This window comes from Crocodylus porosus, unplaced genomic scaffold, assembly GCF_001723895.1.
Source record: "Crocodylus porosus isolate Cpor-Errol unplaced genomic scaffold, CroPor_comp1, whole genome shotgun sequence".
NCBI classification, from domain to species: Eukaryota; Metazoa; Chordata; order Crocodylia; family Crocodylidae; genus Crocodylus; species Crocodylus porosus.
The window spans coordinates 65,554,657-65,564,648 of NW_017728931.1; the positions used below are offsets into that span (position 1 = coordinate 65,554,657).

At 43.1% G+C, this 9,992-nt stretch overlaps 1 long non-coding RNA gene across 1 annotated transcript; it reads left to right on the top strand.

The window, feature by feature from the left end:
* The first annotated feature begins 1,239 nt into the window (after positions 1–1,239).
* Positions 1,240–5,041, top strand: LOC109316880. The gene is made up of 2 exons (XR_002102941.1): positions 1,240–3,280; positions 3,330–5,041. It is a non-coding gene; the product is annotated as an uncharacterized LOC109316880 (long non-coding RNA).
* The last annotated feature ends 4,951 nt before the right edge of the window (positions 5,042–9,992 follow it).

The following is a 9,992-nucleotide window of genomic DNA, read 5'->3' on the forward strand; positions in this document are numbered from 1 at the left end:
ATACCCAGCCAAGCAGAGGGGAAGCTGCATCTGAGCAGCTTCTCCCCCAGCACATGGGGCTTTAGCTCCAGTTTGAGCTTGCAGCTTCCCTCTACCCACTCAGTCACCCAGTGTGATGAGCAGCCCCCTGTAAGCAGCTGAGTAGGTGGAAGGCAGTTCCACTGGGAAGCTGTGTGCAGTGGCTGGGGCCAAGCATGGGAATACCATCAGCGGGTACAGGGCAGGTGCTGTCAGGAATGTACTGTGGGTTGCCTTGGACAGGAGCAGGTAGAATTGGCCCCACGTGGGGTGCCATGGAGGCAGCCACAGACTGGGGAGCAGAAAGATTGCACCTACACGTTGCATTTGGACCATATAGCCCAGACAAATTCTGCTGCATCCACCCCCACCATGGTCCTCCCTCTTCCCATCGCCAGTCAACTCCCAGGACCTAGCACATTGGCAGCCCCCCCACATAATCCACCCACCACCACACATGCAATGTAGAATTGTAAGACTTCATTGTGAGGTAGTATGCAATCACTTCTATATGCACTACTAAAAATAACAAATCAGGACAAAAAATATATTTTGAAATAAAAGTAAAAAGTGTTATAGTAGATGTTTGATTTTTTTTAGTATATGGTTTGTTTTTAAACTTGAATATGTGCATAAGCTCATCAAAACTTTTTAAGTGGCCCGCCATCTGAAATAATTGCCCACTCCTGCTGTAGAGGAGAGATTTAGGATACAAAATTATTTTGATAAATTAAAAAAATTATCTGAAATAGATTAAATTCAGTGAAGATAAATGCAAAACACTATACTAAGAAAGGAACAATTAAGTTCACAAATACAAAATGGGAATGACTGGCTAAGACACTGCATGACAGAAAAGGACCAGGACTTCATGAATAGGAATCTGAATCTGGGGCAAAAGAGTGATACCGTTACCAAAAAAAGCCAAAAATGTACTAGAATTTTTCAGATGTGAATTACAAGAAGTGATTCTTTTGTAGTATTCAGCACTTGTGACTGGAGTAGTGTGTCTAGTTTCAGGCATCGCATTTGAAGACAGACATGGACATGGACAAAATAGAAAGAGCTCAAAGGAGAAAACCATTAACAAATAAAAACTGAATATCCAGAATACATGATATTAGCAAAGATTGGGGGAATTAGGATTATTTAGTGTGCTGCTGGACAGGATTATTTGGTCTGGAGAAGTTTGAAAGATGATTTAATAAAAATCTGGAGAAGTTTGAAAGATGATTTAATAATAGACTTCAAATATTAAAAGGTAGTTCTAAGGAGGGTAGCAATCAATTATTCCTGTGTCTACAAGGGACAACACACAAACTTGTCTTATATTGCAACAAGGGAAACCAGGAAGAACTTTCAAACTACATGGCTAAATACTAAACAGCTTGCCTAGATAGGCTGTATTATCTCCATCACTGAAGTTTTTAAGTGCAGATTAGGCAAGCATTGTTTAGACACTGATGAAAAAGAGGTTTCATAAGATGATCTCCTAAGGTCCCTTCCAGCCCTATTTTCTATGGTTCTATGAAGATGTTATATAGGACTTGATAAGATATTGCCATTTGGGGAACAGAAGGGATATTGTGGATTTGTGACAAAAGTCTGAACGAAGGCTTGGAACATATCTGAAATTCAGTCTTAAGGTCAGCATTATTGTCATAGGACTCTATGCTGGTGACTTAAGCCCAGTGGGCTGCACTCAGCCTATGGAGCCTTTGAATCTGGCCTCAGGAGTCATAATTTAGGTGACATTTAGCATCAGGGGGCTCTGTCCACAGCACACCGCCTTTGGGCGCCAAGGGCTTTAGGGAAGGCAAAGCTTTCCCTGTGCCATGCTGCAGTCAGGCATGCAGGGATCTGGCAGAGGTGGGTTCTGCACACACTGTACTGAAATTGATGCAACAGAAGCAGCTGGGTCCTAGTGCCTGCCTGTCTCAGACTCAAGCTGGGTTGTTCCAGCCCTTGGTCAGAAAACGTTGCTGACCCCTGCTCTATGCTAATTGTCTAAAACCCTACAGTACAAGCTGTTCTAAGAAATCCTAGCCCCAACAAATCCATGCAAGTTATATTATTGGCTTCAGTGGAGCCATGCTTTCTACTCATATTATTTTGGAACATTACAGTATCCAAATTTCCAGAAAGCGAGAGCTGAAAGGTGCCAGTCAAAATATGTTATCTTTCTCTGTGGTTGTTGGATTGGAATGTAGCATATCTGGAATGATTTTTTTTGTACTCCCTTGAGTCTATTGCACTCCCATGTGAAAATGCAATACTGATCTCACTATGGATCATGACATTCTAAAAATATGTGCCCTTGTGAGTGACCCCAAATGGAAGACTTTCATCTGCAGAAAACAATTTGCTGACAGCTGGACAGTCCCAATGGAGCGTGTGCACTCAATGCATCCAGGAAGTTCACAGAAGATGCAGAAACAAAAAGAAATCAAATTTCCAAGCTTTTCCAAAGAACAAGTCTGTAAGTGCAATACTGGTTCTTTCTTAATTCTGCACATAAATTTTGCAGAACTTTAATATTACAGACAATAAATTATCTCCAGACTGTGGAAGGTTTTGGTGCTAGTATAACTAAGCCCTGGTTTTATAAAATCTTATTTTAGGAACCTCCCCTTTTTTGCAATTGAAATTATAGAGGAAAGTCTGGAGTTGTGCTCTGTTCTGTCAAGACTAGAGATGTAACATTTCCATAAAATTCCCCAAATTCCCAGATTTTCCTTATAGAGCCTCAGGGGAAAAAAATAACTTCTTTTTTTTTTTTTCTTTTTTGGAAATGGTCTGAAAGCAGTGTAACAAAAACTCCTTTGAAAAGTGGAGAGTCTGGCAAAAAGAAAGTGGAAGAGTGGGAGAGGAGGAGAAGCTAAATGTTAGTTTGAATAAATTAGCTATGAAGAAATTTAGACTGGATGTTAGAAGAGTATTTTTAGTCACTAAAGCAGGTTCCAGGACAACTTTTGAATAGTAGTGGGGGGAAACACTAATTTTAAGATGAAGATGGATCTGCTATGCTCTCAGTAAGCCTTATGGAATTCACAAGACTTTCCAGGTTAGAGAAGTAGACAAGAGGGCACCATTCCCTGGAGTTCAGCAGTAAAGGGATATATATGTTACCACTTCAGGAAGTGTCTATTTGGATGAATGACTTTCTACATTATTACTGTGCCTGTCCTGGCTTGAGCTATACTACCACTGTCAGGGTTAATGTAACTGCAGTAGCATAACATGGGGTGGGTGACCTGTGAATGTGCCCTGGCACTGTCTAAGGGGAGGGAATGGGGGGAAGCAGAGGGAAGGCAAGTTGCATCCCAGGGCTACTCGCTGCAGCCTACCTTTCTGCTGTCTGTCTGACACTTAGTTTTGCTCTGCTGGCACTTTCCACCTCCAGGAAGCAGCAACCTGGCACAAGCATTCTGGGAACAGCAGAGCAGTAATGGAGTAGCTGCTGATGTGGGAGAACTGACCCCAATTTTTTTGCCACTGAATTCAGCCTCTTTTTTTTGTCCTCTGGACATGGGCTTCACTGGGGGAAAAACTGGAGTGAAAATTCTGCCTCCAGCAGCACCAAACTCACAGCCAGTCTGGAGAAGTGTGGTTCCCAGAATAGCTGGCATTCTGCTCTGTTCCTGTACTTGGAGAAGGCAGGAGGAAGGGGCTGCCCAGGACTCATTTTTTCCATGCTGTATCTCTGCATAACTGTGCTGTAACTGCTGTGGTAGGGACTGAGCCTGAGTGAATGCCGCCTGAGGAATTAACTTCTAATGGGAAATCTGTGCAGACTTGCTTGGAGTTGGAGAGGAACACAATGAAAGACAGCAGCTAGTTTCCAGCTTGATGACTCCGTTCTCCAAAATTACATGGAGCCCAGTTCTGTGCTACATTACACAGAGGGGCTTCTAGGGTGTGTCAGAGGGAAAATGATACCCCAGACACTGAATTCTTTCCCAACGTCACTTCTGCACTCTGAGTTTTTTTCATGGCTCCCACAGGGGAGTCCTTTATGAACCAGATACTTTCCACTCAAGCAAGTGGAAAAGATGAGCCATTGTTACTAGGGACTTGAACCAGATGTGAACCAGTGACCCAGAAGCAAAATATTCTACTCTCTATCTCTAAGCCAGTTCTTTAATTTGCAGTTCCAGGAACTAAAAGAATCCTGCTAAGTTAGTAACCAATGTTCTAGTTAAATTGCAAGCTGCTGTAAAAAAAAAAAAAAATTGGCAACGTTTTTGGTCCGTTTTATAAAGGTATTTTTTTTAATTCATAGATCCTTTTAAAGCACCACTACCTTTTATTGTGAAAAATTTACCGCCTCCTATATTGGTTGTGTGAAGCATATTAATTACATGCCAATTTAGAATGTAGTGAAAATGCCACCATCTGCTGGTTGCATCATGACTGAAAAGACTGCAAAAGGACTATTTTAATGGAATAAGCTCGGTTGACTCAGTGAGGAAATCCCAGTTTAGATTTAGAGATTAGGATTCCTTGGAAGTCCTTTCTTCTGGACAGTGCTCCACATAACAGATGTACCAAACAGACCCAGTAATGCATGCTAAGAACCTCTGGAATGCATGCCATTTTAAAATGATGTGATATTGTTACTGAGAAGCTTCGGCTGTTCAAATACCTCCAAGGCATTCCTGGACGAAATATTTTGGCAGAAGAGTGTTACAAAGTGGATTTCCTTTAAAAATAAATGTAAAAAAAGTATTCTGCCCATATCCTGATTGTGTGTTTTCCCACTCTGGTTTCCTATTGTTTTCAAATGTACAGAGAAGAGAAAAATCTGATGAAGAGTAGATTGAGATCATGCTACATTCTTTATCTCTGCCTATGTAGCCTCATTCCAGTGTGCATGTTTTTTCTCCTAAAACAAATTAAGTGATATTGTTTCTGGACTGCTCTGAAATTATTTGCCATGCTTTACTGTACTTCTCCTTATGTGTAGAACCCAGTAAAAATATTCATTAAAAAAGGAGTTTTGTTCTCCCACACAGTGATTTTACAGCAATGTAACAACAGTGATTTCAATGATGTTAATGGGGTTTTACCCTGAGGTAAGTGAGAGCACATATGTTTAGCATAAGTAAAAATGCTATAATTTGAGTAGCTCATAAATTGAAGTATCCACTGGTTAAAGACAGTTATCCAGTAGCACAGCTGGAGGATGGGGGTGAGCTGAGCACTAGGCTTGTGTGCAGTCTTGTAGAGAGGGTGCCAGCATGGGTGACTGGTGCTACCTTACTCAGGGGGGCATATGCCCCCGCAGTGACCAGTCAATGATGGGCAGATCCCCCCGGCCAATATTGCTAAATGGTGGGGGGCCCAGCAGCTGATCTCACTCACTGGCTCCTGGAAGTGGTTGCAATGCTCCCACTCCCTGGCCGGCGCTTGCAGGGGGGCACCAGCGTTCCCACCGCCCCCCCCCATCACCTAAGTGGGGAGTGTGACTGGTCAGGAGATGCACCAGCACTCTCAGGGTGCATGTGCATCCCCACGTACTCCCTATGCATCGCCACTGGGTGCCTGTATTGTTGCAGCAAAAATTTGAGTCTGTGTCATCTGGTCCAGTGTTAAGTAGGTCACCATGCGAATTCCAGATGACTATACCCTGTTAAGCATGATCTAAGGCATCTGAGGAAGGTGTCGGGTGCAGATTTTGAAATGTGTTCAGAACACGGGTGAGAGCCATGCCCACACCTAGTATAAAGGGGGGGTGTGGGTGGAGTTCTGTGTATGTCTGGGGTGCGTTGGGTGGGTGAATGGATTGAGAGCATGTGCTAGCTGGATGAAGGGTTGAGAGAGAGAGCTAGTGAGAAGGTGTGTGAGGGAGTGGGCTCAGATACTGGTGGAATGAGAGAGAGAGAGAGCAATAGCAAATAGGAGTGTGCAGTGCTCTATGGAAGTGTGGTGCCTGGGTCATACCAGTGACTTGAGGGTCTCCAGCATTTGCTCCCCTTCCAGCAAGACTCCATAGCAGAGGCAAACAGGGTTGGCTCCTCAGAACCTTTCCCTCCAGGTGCGTGACTCTGACACCTTTTGCCTTCCCTTGCGTAAGGATTACCCAATCCTACCTGCCCCGCACCTCTGCCTTTCTCTCCTGTCATCAGTGGAAGGTAAGCCACTGCTGGAGTGGCTCCAAGGTAGGCGGCCAGTTAAGGACCAACAGCAGTGGCCAGAGTACAATAAATTACTCCCAGTTCTTCCCTTAATAAAATTCCACTCCCCTGTCCTTGTTGGGTTATTAGTAATAGTGTGTTTATTAATATTTAGGATGGTTATAGGATCTAGGTTAGTAATTAGTCCTTTAAGGACATTGGTATTAGATAGTGTGCAGAGATTTAAGTGGGTTACTTGTTATTTGTTACTGTTACTTATCTGTTGTTCATTAATTGGGCCCGCGCTGTTCAATTTCTTATCAGTGATTTGGATGATGGGGTGAAAAGCAACCTGTGTAAATTTGCTGCTGATACCAAAATTTGGGGTGAGGTGAGCACGCTAGTAGGGAGGGAAAGACTGCAGCAAGACCTGGATAGGTTACAGGGGTGGGCTAATGAAAACAGGATACATTTCAATACTGACAAGTGCAGGGTGCTGCACTTGGACGGTAGTAACCAGCAGCACACTTATAAGATAGGAAACTCTCTTCTTGAGAGCACGGAGGCAGAAAGGAAACTTGGAGTCATTATTGACTCCTAGATGAACATGGGTCGACAATGCGAGGTCATAGTTGGCAGGGCTAACCAGACCTTGTTGTGCATCTGCAGGTGCATCTCAAGTAGGGCCAAGGAGGTGATCCTCCCCCTCTATGTGACACTGGTCAGGCCACAGCTGGAGTAGTGTCCAGTTCTGTGCACTTCATTTCAGGAGGGATGTGGACAACATTGAGAGGGTCCAGAGGAGGGCCACCCACATGATCCGGGGACAACAGGGCAGACCCTACAATGAGAGACTGAGGGACCTGAACCTGTTCAGCCTTCACAAGAGAAGGCTGAGGGGGCACCTGGTGACCATCAAGAAACTCACTAGGGGGGACCAGAAGGGTGTGGGAGAGACCTTGTTTCCCCTAGTGCCCCCTGGCATAACTAAGAATAACGGCCACAAGTTGTTGGAGAGTAGGTTTAGATTAGACATCCGTGAGAACTCCTTCACAGTCAGGGTGGCTATGATCTGGAACCAGCATCCAAGGGAAGTAGTGCTGGCTCCTACCCTGGGGGTCTTTAAGAAGAGGCTTGATGCCTACCTGGCTAGAGTCATTTGAGCCCAGTTTTTCTTCTGCTCAGGCAGGGGGTCGGACTTGAAGATCTACAAGGTCCCTTTCAACTCTGATTCTATGCTAATTAATAAACCATTGATTCATGTCAATAACATCTTGGTGTGAGTCCTAATTAATCAAATCATAACTAATTATCAGGTGGATTGGGTGGTGATAGATATGCTCTGGTCCATCTCAGGGGCCAAAAACCACCTCCTCATTTGCTACCCAACTGAAGGGGGAAGCCACCCATTAAGCGACCCTAATTAATAAGGAGCTAATTAAGTCCATGAGCAATAGTATGGCTTCCTCCCCTCCAGGAGTTTTTACCTGGCAGGGGTATCCCTTTACTATTTGGCCATAGTTGCTGGGTAGGCGTAGCCCCATGTAGTGTATCTGAGGGAGAGGGAAGCCTTCCAGGAAGCTTTCCCATGAGAGGCACAGCCCTGTGCTGGGGGCAGAGAAGAGTGAATGGGTCACTCCCTTGGGAAGCCCATGCTGCTGCTTGTACCTCAATGTCAGCATCCAAGCCCATGCTGCTGCATTAGCAGCTACTGATGTAACAGATTTTGCAGGAGTGAGAACCGGACTCAATAATTCCTCCCCAAACACCTATCTCTGCCCCTGATGCCAATATGCCTCTGCTGCTGTCTGTCTTTTTTGGATTTATTTATCATTAGAGAGATCAGCAATTTTTAAGCTGAATGCACCCCAATGTGCCTTGTGATGCTGTCAAGGGTAGTGCAGGGTAATGCACAACATTAGCATTTTTAGGTGTGCAAAGTTGATTCACAAGATGAACCCACAGATTTCAAACAGGAATTATTGCATGAAAACCATTTTGCCCTGTTGTGGTCTTTCTGAGTTCTTTGCAACTGAAGAATTGCTTTATATTTCTGTAGTAAAAAAAATAGTGAAAAGCTGGCATTTTCCAAAGGGTGCATTAACTCTAACAAGGGGTGCACTGAGTCTAAAAAAAAGGTTGAGAGACTTTGAGATGGGTGGTCAGTGTGTAAGATATTCAGAGCCCTAATTATCTTGCAACAATATGGACACACATTCTAGGGCAAATCCTTCTTTCTGTGACATGCTGGTGCAGGGGACTGGACATTTTGATGAATTTCTGAATACTGAATATGATCTGGTGTCATGGATATGATCTGACATCTTTGACCTTGTGATATAACTTCTCTCCTCTGTAACTTTTTTCTTTCTATCTTCTATCTGTCTCATTTAAGTCTCCTCGGGGTAGGGATTGTTTCTCATTGTGTGCTAGCACTATGATGGCCTTCATCCCTTTTGGAACCAGGTACTATTGTGATGTAAACAATCAATGAATAGTGGCCCATATTCATTTGCTATTACATTCTTTTCATTTTATACTGATAAAAGTTTTAGTACGTCACAGTTTTGTACTAACTATATACCTACTTTATACTAGAACTCACTGCCAGGCATATATCTTCTCCTCAACGAGCTACATCTGTTTTAGCCTATGGTAAAAATCCATCTAATGTTTCTGAAGTATTACAGACAACAGTTTAATTGATTTTTCCGTTCCATTGTTACGAAATTTCAGACTGTTTGAAAGATCATGTCAGAAGTTGTAACCTTCCTTCTCCCACAGAAGCTTTGAGTCATCAATTAAAAGCAGTGGTTTGCTCTGTTGCAATAGCTTGAAAACTGGCAGGACATGTGAAAATATTCTGTCAAAGGATAACTTTCTCATTCCAGGCATTTTTTACCTCACACTGGTATTGATTTCAACTGAAACAATGTCTCCTGAGTCACTCATTTCCTGCTGGCTATATTCATGTCCCCATGATACAAATGGAAAGCCTGCTTTCTGCCCAATGGAAGCTGGTTACTTGCAAAAGAGCCAGTTCTGCTGTGACACTAACCAACAACCAATGAATATAGAAGACAAGGAATTTAACTTCATATTATGCCAGCTGTCAACTATCTGGTAGTTTAGAGTTTACTGACTAACAGGTGTGCCTGGTTTAAGACTTAATTACCTATCATTATTTTTGGTTAATAGTTACTAAGCGCCAACTATGTGCTCACTGCCCTACAATAGAAGATACAGTCCTTGCCCTCAAGCAGCTTTCATGAAACCCTAATCAGAGCTGGTAAGTCACAAAGAATCATAAACCACTTGATAGGTTCCTTTAGACATGTACCCAGTAGTTTTCATTCCTTTTTCAACTTAGAAAAATTATAGAGCTATTCTTCTGTTGCAAAGAACTCAGACAGACAGACAGGGCAGAATAGTTTTAATACTATAGATTCCTGTTTGAAATCTCTGGGTTTATCTTGTGAATCATCTTAACGCAACTAACAGTGCTAACATTGCATGGCACCCCATGGCACCCTTGAAAGGATATCAAGGCAACCTAGGGTCCCATGGCACATTGATTGATAATCACTGGTTTAGTATCTGACTGAGGTTTTTCCACCCTATATCTTTCTTTAAAACAGTGGCTCAGATTATTGTGTTTTCTGATTGTGCCTCAGGAGATAAGGGTGCTATGAGGCATCGCACCATGTTTAGAAGTGTCTAAGAGATGTAAGATCCCAAGTTTTATTCTCATAAGTATTTCAGCACCTGGGGCTAGATCCTCAAAGAGACATAGGTACCTATGTACTACCCACCTACCAAAGGAGGTGATTAAATACAAAATTAAATCTGTAAAACCCC